Genomic DNA, 17,206 nt, shown 5'->3' with positions numbered 1-17,206 from the left:
AGTGAAAGCTATATGTGAAAGGCATCAGGTGATTAGTTCACCTGAAAGTCTCAGTTTGACACGCCCTTCTATTACATTAGTTGAGTCTCTCGCTCATTGTGTTAATGCTTTGCCGAAGGAGTTGCAACATGAGACTGAGCATGGGTTGCCGGTTCTTCCCAATCTCTCGGAGGCAGCATTGGCAGAAGGGCAAGAGAAGGATCCAGAGCTCAAGGTGATAGTTGAGTGGATGAGAAATGGAACTAAGCCAGGTACCCTGAGGGGTCAGCCATCTGATTTAGCATTGTGGTTGAGAAAATGGAGTCGATTTGAGTTGAAGAACGGAGTGTTGTATAGGAAGAAGCAAGAGAACGGAGTCTCTCACTATCAGTTAGTGTTGCCAGTTGGACTAAGAGACATGGTGTTGCGTAGTCTTCACGATGATATGGGGCACTTAGGTATTGAGAGGACTTTAGACTTAGTGAGGTCCAGATTCTTTTGGCCAAGAATGTCCCAAGCCGTGGAGAAGATGATCAAGACGTGTGAACGTTGCGTGCGTAGAAAAAGACCTCCAGACAGAGCCGCTCCCCTGGTTAACATTCAAACCAGTAGACCCTTGGAATTGGTCTGTATGGACTTCTTGTCATTAGAGCCAGACCGCAGTAATACCAGTAACATAGTGGTTATTACGGATCATTTCACGAAATACGCCGTAGCAGTACCGACCCAGAATCAAACGGCTCGTACAGTTGCGAAGTGTCTGTGGGAAAATTTCCTGGTACATTATGGGTTTCCCGAAAAGCTACATAGTGACCAAGGACCTGATTTTGAATCCCGTACAATAAAAGAGTTGTGTCATGTAGCGGGTATTCACAAGATTCGTACTACGCCTTATCACCCCAGGGGTAACCCGGTAGAGCGTTTTAACCGGACGCTTCTCCAGATGTTGGGAACGCTAGAGAATGAGAAGAAGTCTAGGTGGAAGGAGTTTGTAAAGCCCTTGGTACATGCATACAATTGTACGCGTAATGATACAACAGGGTATGCTCCTTACGAGCTTATGTTTGGACGTCTTCCTCGTTTGCCTGTAGATTTAGCTTTTGGATTGCCAGCAGAATCTCCAGCTAAATCTCACTCTCAGTACGTTAAACATTTGAAAGAACGGTTGCGAGAGAGCTATGAAATAGCTAAGAAGAATTCTGCTAAGATAGCAAAGCGCAACAAGGGAAGGTTTGATAAACGTGTGGTTGATTCAACCTTGGAAGAGGGTGACAGAGTTCTTGTGCGCAATGTTAGGTTGCGAGGAAAGCACAAGCTCGCAGACAAGTGGGAGCAAGGAGTTCAAGAAGTGGTTAGGAGAGCGGGAGATTTACCGGTGTACACTGTCCGACCAGTTGGGCAGAGTGGTCCCCTCAGGACATTACATCGTGACTTGTTGTTACCTTGTGGATTTTTGCAGCCGAGTCAACATGAGAAACAGCCTAAGCAAAGGGGTCGCAGGCCCAGAACTAGAGCCTGTGCAGATGATAATGATTCACAAGAGCCAGAATCTGAGTGTGAATATGAGTCTGACATTGATCGATTCATTAATCCTGCATTTAGGGATACAATTGATTTTGAAACCCGAGTTTTGGTGAGCCCCGAGCAATTGCCTTGTCGAAATCCTTGTAACGTCCCTGTTGACTTAACTGTGGATGAACCTGTGAGAGAGAACTTACCTGAATCTGGAGAAGCAGAAGCTCCTTCTGTTGAGATAGAACCTGTTCGTGTTGATTTAGAGATTCCAGTGAGAGAAGATGCAGAAATTGATCCCTGTTCTGAGTTTCCTTCCCAGGGAGCTGAAACAGAAATTAGTTGTGAAGGTGAGAACAGAAATGAAGAGAGTCCAGTTTTGATTGAAGCTGGAGATGTTGAACTTGATCAAAGTGAACGAGAGAACGACACAGAGTTTGAAGAGGGAACTATTCCCAGACGTTCGCAGAGAGAGCGAAAACCTGCAAAAAGGCTTGAATATCCCCAGTTAGGGAACCCACTTACCGTAGTGATTCAATCTCTGTTGCAAGGTCTAAGTGTGGCATTCAGTACTGCCTTAGAGGAAGTAAATGCTTCTTCTGTTGATGTACCTGTGGTTTTGATTCAATCCCAAAAATGTGTAGATGCAGCGGGACGTGCATGTATTCAAGAGGGGATGGTGTAACCCAGGTTACTAAAGATGTTTTATGATTTGAAATAGAAAAGAAAGAAACTGACACTTATGTGAATAAACAGTTATTTTATTAAATATCTGTAAAGAAAAGAGAAAACAAGAATACATAAATTAGAGAAGAGTGATTTGATTAAATGAGACAATGATTGGTCCTAATAGACGAATCAGAGTTGGCCGCCTTAGTGGGTGGAGTCATCGGAGTCGAGAGATGATCCAATGATCATTTTTTTTCCGAGAGAAGCACCGAGAAAGAAGCACTGAGCGCGATCTGAGAAGAGAAAGAATTAGACTGAGCGAGCTAGTAGTTTGTTTAGAGAGATTTAGAGATATAGAACATAAAGATTTTGAGAAATAGAAACAGAACTTGATGCTGTGATTGATTGATTTTGAGTAAAAGTGAAACTAGCTTTTGTACGTGCATTGAAGTACGGGCCTAAAGCTGAGAGAGCTGCCGCAAACTTTTTCTAATTGATATTAGAGTACTCTTGGTTGGGTTTTTTCCCTTCCCCCCCTTGGGCTTTCCATTTCTTTTTATATCCTTTCTGGATTTTCTTTTGGTTTTGTCTGATATTTTCTATTTGCTGAGTTTGGATGCTGAACGAGAATCAAGGAAGCTGCACGTGAGATGTCCCTGCTTCACAGCGAAAGTTCGAGAGTTGGTGCAAGCAGGAACTGGCGAGCCATGCCCAAATAAGGATCGAACTGCGAATCGAACTGTGAATATTGTGGTAGGATTGAGTACAGGTTTTCTCTTCCTGTTGCTATTGAACTGTGAGTTAACTTGAGTTGCGGAAGAAGGATCTCGTGAAGGAACATTGAACTGGAGCTGAGAACTGAGATAAAATCTCATATCACATTGAGATTTCTGTGAACACTGAGATAATTGGACGGTGATTTATTTTCTTTATTGTTATTTTGTTTCAATTCTATTGTGATTTATTTCTTTTGATTTGTCTATTAAGTGTTCATAATTTCTGGGTAATTTTTGGGTAATAAGAATGAACTGAAAGGTAATTTGAAAGGTTGAAATTGAAAAGTTACATTTAAATCAGACCAGAGGAGAAAAGTATTCTTAATATAAATAAGTCAAATTAGGAATAATTCAAATAACTAAAGAAACCTTATATCTTACTTATACCAAAATAAAAGCTAATTAGGTGAAATTAGATTTAAAACTAAATAGAAAGTATAAATTATAGTAGATAAAAAGAAAGAATAAAAGGTTACAATTAGGATTCAAATAAGAGTTTATTTATTTCTGGTTTATTTTCTTTTATGTGATGTGGTAATAATTTAATTTTATTGTCTTTTTGAACATTTTCTTTTTTTTGTCTTAATTGCTTGTTATTCCTTTTAAATATATCAACCTGTTTTTCTAACTCAAACAGTGTGTCCCTGTGCTTCTTTGCTGCTAACACAGTCTCTTGAGCGAATTCTGGTCTTCTGATCGCTGGTCCATAGATTGAAGCAGTGTCTTCTTTCACTCCCCTCTGTGTCTTTTACTTAGGAGAGTGAGGGTAACACACTTGCCACGACACGGGTTACAGAAAGTTGGCGAGCCAGCCAGGAGACTGTTGCTTAGCAACAAGGATAGTAGTAGGAAACGAGCTAATAAGTAACCGAAATTTTCTCAGAGTGTTGATCTTACATTGTGACGATGGAAATCATTGAGAGAGAGAGTGTGGACGTAGCAAATGCGCTTCTTGTCAAAGGTCTCACGTTGACCGAAACGGATGATGAGCTGAGTATTTTCTTGCAAAGGTATGGCTCGGTTAAACGTAATTTGATAATTGACGATCAAACGTCTGAGTTCCATCAGCATGCCATTGTAGAATATGCTCACAGCTCTGCAATGCTGGACTTAGCGCCAATGTTACCCATAACTTTGGGAAGTCTTTCGAATCCAAGCGTCATGTTCCAAGTACGAGCTTTGGCTAGTGTCCGTAACCAGACGACCAGTGGGAAACCTCTTTCAAATGTGTTTCAGGAGGAGTTGAATGAACTCCAGGAAGTTCACTCTACCAACTGTACTCCAGAGAGAGTGCGAAATGTGAGCTGTGATGATTCTAGGAAAGCAGAAACAGTAGAAATGCGAGATTTAGAATTCAAAAACCCAATCAAGAGACAGACGGGCCCTATGGCCTTTCCAGAAACCACCGTTGATGGTGTTACAGTGACTACTCGTTCTGGTTTCCCCATGAACATTGTAGACCCACCAGGTGTTCAGAAGATGGTTGTAGAGCACATAGTGAAGTCGGCTGATGCTACGATGTTACAGCAAACGTCAGTCCGTCTTAGGAATTTCTCAGGGAGGTGCCCGCGTCCTCCAAATGAACCTGACTTTGACACTTGGCGAGTAAGTGTAGAACTCCTGCTAAGTGATCCGGCTATTTCCGATTTGCAAAGAGTACGTAGGATCCTAGATAGCTTGTTGTCCCCTGCCGCAGACGTAGTGAAGCATGTACGACCTCCCGCTTTGCCTGCGGTGTACCTTGAGTTGCTAGAATCAGTGTATGGTTCTGTAGAGGATGGTGACGAACTGTTGGCCAAGTTTATGGGCACCTTGCAGAACCAAGGTGAAAAGTCATCAGATTTCTTACACCGGTTGCAAGTTCTTCTGAGTTCAACGATTAAGAGGGGAGGCATCGCGGAGAAAGGTCATGACCGTTGTCTTTTGAAGCAATTTGTGAGGGGATGTTGGGACAATGGTCTCATTGACAGCCTTCAGTTAGGGAAAAGCGGAGCCCAGTCACTCACTTTCGCTGAGTTGATTGTGTTAATTCGAACAGAAGAGAGTAAACGTACTTCCAAAGAAGAAAGAATGAAAAAGCACCTTGGGTTGCCAAAAACTCCTGTTGTTTACCCGAAACCTCGAGCTGCCACCCAGCAAGTGGCAGTGTATTCTCATGAAGCACCAAATGCTAGTAGTTCTGAAACAGATTCTCTAAGAAAGCAACTTGCAGAAGCTTAGGCCCAACTTGTTACTTTAGGTGGAAATTCAGATCAGAAACGCCAGAGCGGATGTTCTGAGAAAACAGAATTTGATGCTTTGAGAAAAGTAGTGGAAGAGTTGCGTGCTCAGATAGCCGCTATGCGAGTTTCCATGACTCAAGAAGCAAAACGTGAAGATTCAGATAGCTTAGAAGTCGCTAACCTACGACGACAGGTAGCTGAACTGCAAGCTCAGAATGTTGCTCAGAGAAATTTTAGAGATCACTCCCATGTGACTGCTAGTCCTCGAGTTTTTCCGCCTCAGAGTTTAATAGAGACAGATACTGGTCGAGATGTTAGAAGGGCCCAACCAATGACCAATCGGCCTCGTCCCGGATATTGCTTCCGATGCGGAGAGAATGGTCATTTGGCTGTTGCCTGTGATAATCCAGCAAACCCCTTGAGAGTTGAAGAAAAGCGTCGTAAGTTGAGAGAGCAGCAGGCCCAGTGGGACTCTCTGCAAGGGAATTCTTCCTTGTCTTTAAACCAAGGGACGTCTCTGTAGCGGGGCATACAGAGACGAGGTGTAATTTGAACCGCCCTAAGTGTTATAGACAAGCGGCCGTCACGAGTAACCAGAATAGATCACCATTAAAGAACCTGCCAGAGGGGTTAGTAGGAGTAAAGTGCACAGCGCAGATTGTTATTGGGGGTAAAGAAGTTAGTTGTCTCCTAGACACAGGATCTCAGGTTACTACTATTCCTCAGTCGTTTTACAAGTCGCATCTGTCTGATCATTCGTTGAAGTCATTGGGAAACCTACTAGAGGTAGAAGGGGCCAATGGACAAGCAGTTCCATATCTAGGGTACATAGAGTTGGTCTTGAAGTTTCCGAAAGAGTTTGTGGGTGCAGAAGTTGAAATCCCTACCTTAGCTTTGGTAGTTCCGGATCTCAAGAGTCTGTCGCAAGTTCTAGTGGGTACCAACTCATTGGATGTGCTTTATGGTCACTGTATCAACGAGAAACAGAACAATCCTTGTTCAGACTTTCACGGGTATCAAGCAGTGCTTAGAGTTCTTGAAGCGAGATGGAGACAAGCTGGCAGTGAACCGTTAGGACATGTGAAGTTGATGGGAAGTATACCCGAGGTTGTGCCTGCCGGGAACACAGTAGTCTTGAATGGTTATGTTCAGCTTCGGGAACCTTGCTTAGAGAAATTGATAGCTCTTGAACCGCCTTCAACCCCAGCGTTCAGCGGTCTTTCGGTGGCGAGTTGTGTACACACTTTGCCATCCAGACGATCCTCCCAGCTTTCAGTTCTGCTTAAGAATGACACTCGGACTGATATAACGATTCCTCCTAAAGCTATACTTGCAGAGATCCACGCTGTAGAGAAAGTGATAGAGAGCACCAAGAGTTATTGCGGAGTAGAGTCATCAGCACCTACCTCTGCCAACCTTACCTTTGACTTTGGAGATTCTCCTTTGCCTTCACATTGGAAAGAGCAAATTTCGAATCGGCTAAATTCCATGCCTGAAGTTTTCTCTTTGCATGATCTTGACTTCGGTTGTACAAGTCAAGTGAAGCACCAGATTAGATTGACAGATGAGACACCCTTTAAGCATAGGGCGCGTCCAATTCACCCTCAAGACATCGATGCCGTTCGAAAGCATCTTCAGGAATTGATTTCTGCCGGAGTCATTCGCGAGTCCGAGTCTTCCTTTTCTTCGCCCATAGTGGTGGTCCGGAAGAAAGATGGTTCGGTTCGGCTCTGCATCGACTTTCGGAAGTTGAACTCTCAAACGATTAAGGATGCTTACGCGCTACCTAATCTAGAGGAGGTCTTTTCTGTGCTTACTGGTTCCAAATGGTTCTCGGTACTTGATCTGAAGTCTGGATTCTACCAGATCGAAATGGATGAAGCTGATAAGTGTAAGACTGCTTTCGTATGTCCCCAAGGCTTCTGGGAATTCAATAGGATGCCTCAGGGAATCACAAATGCGCCTAGTACATTCCAGAGGTTAATGGAGCGGTGTATGGGTGATCTCCATAGGAAGCAGGTCTTAGTTTTCATTGATGACTTGATTGTCTTTTCAAAGACTTTAGAAGAACATGAGTCGCGGTTGGTACAGGTCCTAAACCGGCTTAAGGAGTACGGGTTAAAGCTAGCGCCTGAAAAATGCCGTTTCTTTCAGACATCAGTCAAGTATTTGGGGCATGTTGTTTCAAAGGACGGAGTAAAGACCGACCCAGTTAAGGTCGAAGCTTTAAAGACTTGGCCGAGACCTACCAACTTGAAAGAGTTAAGAGCTTTCTTAGGCTTCGCGGGGTACTATAGGAGGTTCGTGAGTGACTACTCGAAAATAGTCAAACCTCTCACGGGACTCACTGAGGGGTACCCTCCACTTCGCAGGGGCTGCAGTGGGAAACGAGAGGGGGGCGAGTATTTTAACACGAAAGAGCAGTTTGGTGATCGATGGACTGATGCATGTCAGAATGCGTTTGATGATGTCATTTCAAAGTTGACCTCTGCTCCTGTCCTGGGCTTTGCTGACCCCAGACTTCCGTATACGCTTCACACTGATGCTAGTACTACGGGGCTGGGTGCGGCATTGTACCAGGAGCAGGACGGGCAGATGCGAGTGATAGCGTTCGCCAGTAGGGGATTGACAAAAAGTGAGGCGAAATATCCGGCCCATAAATTGGAATTTCTTGCATTGAAGTGGGCTGTCACAGCTAAGTTTAGTGATTATTTGTATGGTACAGACTTCACTGTTGTAACAGACAGTAATCCTTTGACGTACGTTTTAACATCTGCGAAACTTGATGCTACCAGCTACCGTTGGCTGTCTAGTTTGTCGACCTACACTTTCAAGCTCCAATATAGGGCTGGGAGCCAGAATCAGGATGCGGACGGTCTTTCCCGGCGTCCACATGGTGAGCCTTTAGATGATTTGGTCTCTCAGAAAGAACGAGAAAGAATTGAGAAGTTTACACTTCATCACCTTGCAGATCCTGAAAACAAGTCTGATGTTCTCATGGCTGATGTAGTGAAAGCTATATGTGAAAGGCATCAGGTGATTAGTTCACCTGAAAGTCTCAGTTTGACACGCCCTTCTATTACATTAGTTGAGTCTCTCGCTCATTGTGTTAATGCTTTGCCGAAGGAGTTGCAACATGAGACTGAGCATGGGTTGCCGGTTCTTCCCAATCTCTCGGAGGCAGCATTGGCAGAAGGGCAAGAGAAGGATCCAGAGCTCAAGGTGATAGTTGAGTGGATGAGAAATGGAACTAAGCCAGGTACCCTGAGGGGTCAGCCATCTGATTTAGCATTGTGGTTGAGAAAATGGAGTCGATTTGAGTTGAAGAACGGAGTGTTGTATAGGAAGAAGCAAGAGAACGGAGTCTCTCACTATCAGTTAGTGTTGCCAGTTGGACTAAGAGACATGGTGTTGCGTAGTCTTCACGATGATATGGGGCACTTAGGTATTGAGAGGACTTTAGACTTAGTGAGGTCCAGATTCTTTTGGCCAAGAATGTCCCAAGCCGTGGAGAAGATGATCAAGACGTGTGAACGTTGCGTGCGTAGAAAAAGACCTCCAGACAGAGCCGCTCCCCTGGTTAACATTCAAACCAGTAGACCCTTGGAATTGGTCTGTATGGACTTCTTGTCATTAGAGCCAGACCGCAGTAATACCAGTAACATAGTGGTTATTACGGATCATTTCACGAAATACGCCGTAGCAGTACCGACCCAGAATCAAACGGCTCGTACAGTTGCGAAGTGTCTGTGGGAAAATTTCCTGGTACATTATGGGTTTCCCGAAAAGCTACATAGTGACCAAGGACCTGATTTTGAATCCCGTACAATAAAAGAGTTGTGTCATGTAGCGGGTATTCACAAGATTCGTACTACGCCTTATCACCCCAGGGGTAACCCGGTAGAGCGTTTTAACCGGACGCTTCTCCAGATGTTGGGAACGCTAGAGAATGAGAAGAAGTCTAGGTGGAAGGAGTTTGTAAAGCCCTTGGTACATGCATACAATTGTACGCGTAATGATACAACAGGGTATGCTCCTTACGAGCTTATGTTTGGACGTCTTCCTCGTTTGCCTGTAGATTTAGCTTTTGGATTGCCAGCAGAATCTCCAGCTAAATCTCACTCTCAGTACGTTAAACATTTGAAAGAACGGTTGCGAGAGAGCTATGAAATAGCTAAGAAGAATTCTGCTAAGATAGCAAAGCGCAACAAGGGAAGGTTTGATAAACGTGTGGTTGATTCAACCTTGGAAGAGGGTGACAGAGTTCTTGTGCGCAATGTTAGGTTGCGAGGAAAGCACAAGCTCGCAGACAAGTGGGAGCAAGGAGTTCAAGAAGTGGTTAGGAGAGCGGGAGATTTACCGGTGTACACTGTCCGACCAGTTGGGCAGAGTGGTCCCCTCAGGACATTACATCGTGACTTGTTGTTACCTTGTGGATTTTTGCAGCCGAGTCAACATGAGAAACAGCCTAAGCAAAGGGGTCGCAGGCCCAGAACTAGAGCCTGTGCAGATGATAATGATTCACAAGAGCCAGAATCTGAGTGTGAATATGAGTCTGACATTGATCGATTCATTAATCCTGCATTTAGGGATACAATTGATTTTGAAACCCGAGTTTTGGTGAGCCCCGAGCAATTGCCTTGTCGAAATCCTTGTAACGTCCCTGTTGACTTAACTGTGGATGAACCTGTGAGAGAGAACTTACCTGAATCTGGAGAAGCAGAAGCTCCTTCTGTTGAGATAGAACCTGTTCGTGTTGATTTAGAGATTCCAGTGAGAGAAGATGCAGAAATTGATCCCTGTTCTGAGTTTCCTTCCCAGGGAGCTGAAACAGAAATTAGTTGTGAAGGTGAGAACAGAAATGAAGAGAGTCCAGTTTTGATTGAAGCTGGAGATGTTGAACTTGATCAAAGTGAACGAGAGAACGACACAGAGTTTGAAGAGGGAACTATTCCCAGACGTTCGCAGAGAGAGCGAAAACCTGCAAAAAGGCTTGAATATCCCCAGTTAGGGAACCCACTTACCGTAGTGATTCAATCTCTGTTGCAAGGTCTAAGTGTGGCATTCAGTACTGCCTTAGAGGAAGTAAATGCTTCTTCTGTTGATGTACCTGTGGTTTTGATTCAATCCCAAAAATGTGTAGATGCAGCGGGACGTGCATGTATTCAAGAGGGGATGGTGTAACCCAGGTTACTAAAGATGTTTTATGATTTGAAATAGAAAAGAAAGAAACTGACACTTATGTGAATAAACAGTTATTTTATTAAATATCTGTAAAGAAAAGAGAAAACAAGAATACATAAATTAGAGAAGAGTGATTTGATTAAATGAGACAATGATTGGTCCTAATAGACGAATCAGAGTTGGCCGCCTTAGTGGGTGGAGTCATCGGAGTCGAGAGATGATCCAATGATCATTTTTTTTCCGAGAGAAGCACCGAGAAAGAAGCACTGAGCGCGATCTGAGAAGAGAAAGAATTAGACTGAGCGAGCTAGTAGTTTGTTTAGAGAGATTTAGAGATATAGAACATAAAGATTTTGAGAAATAGAAACAGAACTTGATGCTGTGATTGATTGATTTTGAGTAAAAGTGAAACTAGCTTTTGTACGTGCATTGAAGTACGGGCCTAAAGCTGAGAGAGCTGCCGCAAACTTTTTCTAATTGATATTAGAGTACTCTTGGTTGGGTTTTTTCCCTTCCCCCCCTTGGGCTTTCCATTTCTTTTTATATCCTTTCTGGATTTTCTTTTGGTTTTGTCTGATATTTTCTATTTGCTGAGTTTGGATGCTGAACGAGAATCAAGGAAGCTGCACGTGAGATGTCCCTGCTTCACAGCGAAAGTTCGAGAGTTGGTGCAAGCAGGAACTGGCGAGCCATGCCCAAATAAGGATCGAACTGCGAATCGAACTGTGAATATTGTGGTAGGATTGAGTACAGGTTTTCTCTTCCTGTTGCTATTGAACTGTGAGTTAACTTGAGTTGCGGAAGAAGGATCTCGTGAAGGAACATTGAACTGGAGCTGAGAACTGAGATAAAATCTCATATCACATTGAGATTTCTGTGAACACTGAGATAATTGGACGGTGATTTATTTTCTTTATTGTTATTTTGTTTCAATTTATTGTGATTTATTTCTTTTGATTTGTCTATTAAGTGTTCATAATTTCTATTTTTGGGTAATAAGAGTGAACTGAAAGATAATTTGAAAGGTTGAAATTGAAAAGTTACATTTAAATCAGACCAGAGGAGAAAAGTATTCTTAATATAAATAAGTCAAATTAGGAATAATTCAAATAACTAAAGAAACCTACGGAGCCCCTAAAGGGACGTGGTGGTGGAAAAAATTTAGGATGGGAGAATTTTTTTTTTTTTTTATCTTTTGCGTTCCCTCGCAAAACTTTTGCGTTCCCTCGAGAAACTTTGCGTTCCCCCGAGAAACTTTGCGTTCCCTCGCAAAGATATTTGCGTTCCCTCGCAAAGATATTTGCGTTCCCACGCAAAACTTTTGCGTTCCCTCGAGAAACTTTGCGTTCCCTCGCAAAAATATTTGCGTTCCCTCGCAAAGATATTTGCGTTCCCACGCAAAAGTTTCGCGTTCCCTCGCAAAGATATTTGCGTTCCCTCGTAAAGATACCTGTTGTGTTCTCTCGCGAGTGAGTGTGTTCTCGCGAGAGACTTCTGCGCGGCGGTTCGCGCTTGTATCACAGCATCACTTGAGTGATCTGGATGTACGCACTTTACAGATGTTATACTTTTATAGAAGAATAAGCCAAACTTCCATGATCACACTCAGCACAAAGCTGTAACAATTAACTGTTGTAGCTCTGCGTCTGCGATGGAGGACGATCTTCAGCAGTTTCTAAGGTCACGAGATGTTCCAGAAGAGGACATCATCCACATGAAAAGGGACAAGGTGAGTAATGTTTAATGGAAGGTCTATGGGCCTATTAGCTTATTTTTAAATGATAGCTATTTTAACGAGGCAACCAAAGGTGTTGACATGTATCCAAGTGTAAACATTTAATATTATCCTTAAAAACCAAAGCCGCATGTAGGCCTATATAGGCTATTTTTGAATTATTACTGCTAGCCAGGAGGCTGTCAGATTATCACCACAGACCAATTCATTTCACCTTCGTTGCTGAATCAAAATTGGTGTAGGCTACCTTAAGGTCACTAGTAATAATAGTATCATATAGGACAGTTGTTTGCACTCCCCTGCAAAAATAAGAGGGATCATTACAATTGCAATGTTTTTTATAGGGCTGTCCTGATAAAGCTATTATGTAACATACTTGCATCTATTCCACCATAACTTAAATGAGACAAATAAGCATGTTAAAAAATGTGCATTCCTCTGGTTATGATGGCTGACTTCCTACATGATCAGTGACTGTATTTTTTGTGAGTTCATGAGGGCAGGAGAGTGCTTTTAGTGACAGTCCTAAAGGTCAATGTAAAAGCTTTAAATTTGATGCAAGCAGCTTCAGGTAGCCAGTGGACGGGTACAAGTAGGGGTGTGACACGTACAACTATTACAGAGCATACAAACAGTCATTGATCATCAACAAGCAACATATCAAAGTCACCAAGATGATGTGAACTTATGAACCCTTTCATTGGTATAATTCAGTTTATATTTTGTTCAAATTAATTAATTATTAGGCATTGTTATTATGTATGTGGAATAGATGTAAACATATGTCATGTAAAATAGCTTTATCAGGGCAGTACTAAATACAATTTTTGTGATCCCTCTTATTTTTTAAATACTAAATATGTTGTAGAGTCTGCAGGGGTGGGTACCAACATATTCACTCAACTGTAATCACCAGTAGCTACAAGTTAGTTAGATTAACTATACCCTGAATGTTAATATTGAGCCCCATTTTAGAACCAGGATGGCATGTAGATAAAGACATGTGACTTGCTGTAAAAAAAAAAAAAAAAAAAATCTAGACTGTGTTAACATATTATGAGTTCCTGAGTGCATTTATGTTTTTTCAAGAACCAATCTATAAAATTAGATCTTCTCTGCACTTTCAGATCGACAAGTCTGTGCTCTCTGTCATGACTGATGAGCAAATGGCAAAGTATATTAATTCATATGGTGACCGACTGGCTGTCCTCTCCTTCTGTCAACAAACAGCGGCCTGTTCGGATAAAGAATCTCTGTTACAGAATTTGAGAAATAAAATTGAAGCAAGGAAACTGGGATCAAAGTCAGCTAAAACTTTGAATGTTAAAGCATGTGTCTTCCCTAAGGAAAAAAATTTATTGGCAAGACACAAAAATGCATCAGCAGAAAAAACCTCCAGAAGAATTGAAATTGGATGGCTTCACTTCTGCCATAATGGATACCAACAAGTGAGGACCGGTAATGGTGGTGGCACTAGACATGTGACGGTTGAAAAAAAGACAACTGTCTTACAAATCATGGAAATGGGAAAGAACCTTTTTTTCCCAAATGGGCAGTCACCAAAAGGTCCAGAAACAGACTTCACTTTTCGTGTTTGTGATTTTAAAAGAAACCAAATTCCCATGGATAGCACTGTTGGACATCTGTATGAACAAACCAAACTGAAAATGTTGAGGTTTTACATTTGCACTAAACAGGAGGTGTGTCTCACAGACATAGAATCTTTATCTGATGGAGAAAAAGAGGAATATAATGAACACTCAACACTTGGATTAGACAGTGATACTGAGAGACCTGCTGCAAAACTGTTATCGCATGGATGTGACAGTGATTCTGAGGATTCAATCACACATTCATTGGATGACGGACTTTTATCTAAAAGAGACACCAAGAGGAAGGTTAGTAAAATCACACATTTTTAAATACAGTGTCAGAATTGTTGTAAATGTGGTTAATTTAGCTGAGTGGCTATTAATATCACTAATTTAGCTGAATTGCTGAGTTAATCATTTAATGTTATTGCATGTTCTTCAGAGAACTAGAGAAATGGAGGATGTTCCACAGAGTGGTTTGACTTTAGAGACCATGGGAGTAGAGACACCCAGCACTTCACACAGCTCCCTTTCATCACCAAATGTTACCAAAAGAACATGCACAATCCAAAGACTCACAAGCACCTCAAGTGACGAGGAGACTGATAAATTGTGGAATCAAAGTGTGCAGCAACCGAAGAGTCCACAGCATTCACATGAGCTCTGTGATGTACAACGAGGCTATGAATTCATTGACTTGACGGATCAGATTCCTCCACTACACTGTAAAAAAAAATCCTAATTTTACAGAAAATAACTGTGATTTTTTGACGATCATTTTCTTTCATTTTAAATTGTACTCAAAACACTGTAAAATTACAAATAATATCTGTCAAATAAAAATTCAGCTGTTATTTTAGGTATTGTGACATTAATGACAAATTGCAGTAATTCACATTTTTTATACAGGAAATTGATTGTATTTTTCATACAGTATTTTTTCTGTTTTCTTAAATTACATAAAAATGTATGTAAAATTACAAATATAATCTGTAATTAAACAGTAACAAAACAGTTCAATGATAAAACGGTCAAATGACTGGCAGCCCCCAAAAAACTGTAACATTAAAGTAAAAAATCCTAAATTAAATAAACTGAAAAACACTGTGATAATTCAGGATATACCTGTAAAATAACAATCATATACCTTCAGTGGAGAAAAAAATCGTAAAAAAAGGGTCAAATGACTGGCAGCTACGGCTGCCAAACAAAAACCATAAAATTAAAGTAAAATCTTCTAATTCAAATAAAACAAAAAAACACTGTTATTTCACAGGTATTTCCTGCATTATTATGATCATATCCCTTTATTGTAAAAAAATCGTAAAAAAAGGGTCAAATGACTGGCAGCTACGGCTGCCAAACAAAAACCATAAAATTAAAGTAAAATCTTCTAATTCAAATAAAACAAAAAAACACTGTTATTTCACAGGTATTTCCTGCATTATTATGATCATATACCTTCATTGTAAAAAAATCGTAAAAATAGGGTCAAATGACTGGCAGCTACGGCTGCCAAACAAAAACCATATAATTAAAGTAAAATATCCTAATTTAAATAAAGTGTCAAAAACTTTAATAGAAATGTGATGTCACCATGATTGAGATCAGTGTTTGCTTTAGTTGGGCTCATGACTCTTGAGTTTCAACATTACTTTTTCTCTGGTTGCTTTAACTGTGTTTTGATGCACATTTATTATGGCAATAATTGCAAGAGAAAATATAAGCTGATCTTGGTCATTTATTGATGATTTTATAGTCATGATATGATGATCTGATTCATTTATATGACAGTCAAATCTCTATTGGCTGTGAATACATTATATATAGATGGACTTTAGTGTTATACAAAGTTATACTTTTTTTCACATGATTTGTTGAAATATTGTGGGATCAGTATTAATGCAATCTCAAATTAAAAATTTTTATATATTCTACATAATTTTTTTGAGTTGGCTTATTTTGTTAGGAGTATGGAGACATCAAGAATCAACATATGAATCTCAACAATGGTGACTATCAACAAAGCCTTTTTGTGACTTTATAATAGGTCAGAATTTTTTTTTCATTGTCACCATTGTTGAGATTCATACGCAAATTCTTGATGCCTGAGTGAGTCTGTATGATCCTGTCAAAACATTTTTTGCATAATGACTTCATAAAATCTTATATCAAAGCATTGTAGGATCTTCTATAACAATACTGACATTCTAAATTAACAATTTACAACTTATTCAGTCATTAAAAAGTCATACCAATCAGGTGGTATCAATACAGCAGACAACTGCTTGATGAATATTATCACTATTAAGTGACCAACATCATCTGATCTGAGTTTCTCTCGATTTCCTACAATAAGAAATATGCATCAAAGACATGCACAGTTAAGATAAAAACTAATGTTAATATATGAAGGGTCAAGAGCTCAACTAAAGCAAACACTGACCTCTATCATGGTGACATCAAACTTTATTATTTTCAATAAAATATCAACTTCTTAACCTCTGTTATTTCTCAATAGGAATGTTAGTATGAAAGAAGTCTGGATTGTAATAAGTGAAGATGCTGAGATCTTGAGAGATCTGTTAGTGTTTAATGTTCTGCTGGGATGTAAAGTGTTTCTGTATGGTGTGTTTTGTGTGTCACCATTGTGTTGAAGAGTAGAGCCTGAGCTTCAGTCCAGGATGAGCAGAGAAACACTGATGAAATGTTGTGTGTTGCTTTATTTAACAAACAGTAACTGTGTAGTTGCTGATGACATATAATCAGTAAATCATGCGTGTAGTTTATAGCAAGATATTTACTTTTTACAGTGAATATGTTTTTTAGTACAAATTCAGTAAATATATATATGTGAAAGAACAGTGTTTCTGTTAAAAAGCTTAATGAAGATTTCTGCAATAGTATTTATTATTTAAATTAGGATATTTTACATTCATTTTATGGTTTTTGTATGGCAGCCATTGCTGACAGTCATTTTACCTTTTTTTCACAGTGAAGGTATTTGATCATAATAATTCAGGAAATAACTGTAAAATAACAGTGTTTTTCTGTAAAACATTTAAGGACAAAGTTTGGAAAAGTTTTTTGCACTCAATTTAAATTAGGATATTTTACTTTATTTTTACGGTTTTTGTTTGGCAGCCGTAGCTGCCAGTCATTGACCGTTTTTTTACGATTTTATTTTTTACAGTGCAGTGCTTTAACTAATGTTAACAAATACAACCTTTAATTTTAATAATGTATTAGTAAATTTTGAAATTAATATTAACTAAGATTAAATGCTATAGAATTATTGTTAATTCTTAGATCATGTTAACTAAGGTAGTTAACTAATGTTAACTAATGAAACTTATTGTAAAGTGTTACCGTTTGTTCTTGTGTATATGATCTATAGAGTCTTTGTATATTATTTGTTCCTTATTGTGTAATATACACACAAAAAATCGAAACAAACAAAAGTAAAATCTTACAAAAATATGCAATTCTGTGTATTTTGAATTGACAGTGCAGGTATATTGGGACTGATTATCTATT

This window comes from Rhinichthys klamathensis, unplaced genomic scaffold, assembly GCF_029890125.1.
Source record: "Rhinichthys klamathensis goyatoka isolate OS25496 unplaced genomic scaffold, OSU_Roscu_1.1 h1tg000423l_1, whole genome shotgun sequence".
NCBI lineage: Eukaryota > Metazoa > Chordata > Actinopteri > Cypriniformes > Leuciscidae > Rhinichthys > Rhinichthys klamathensis.
The sequence above is the reverse complement of the archived record's forward strand: the minus strand, read 5'-3'. Positions refer to the sequence as shown.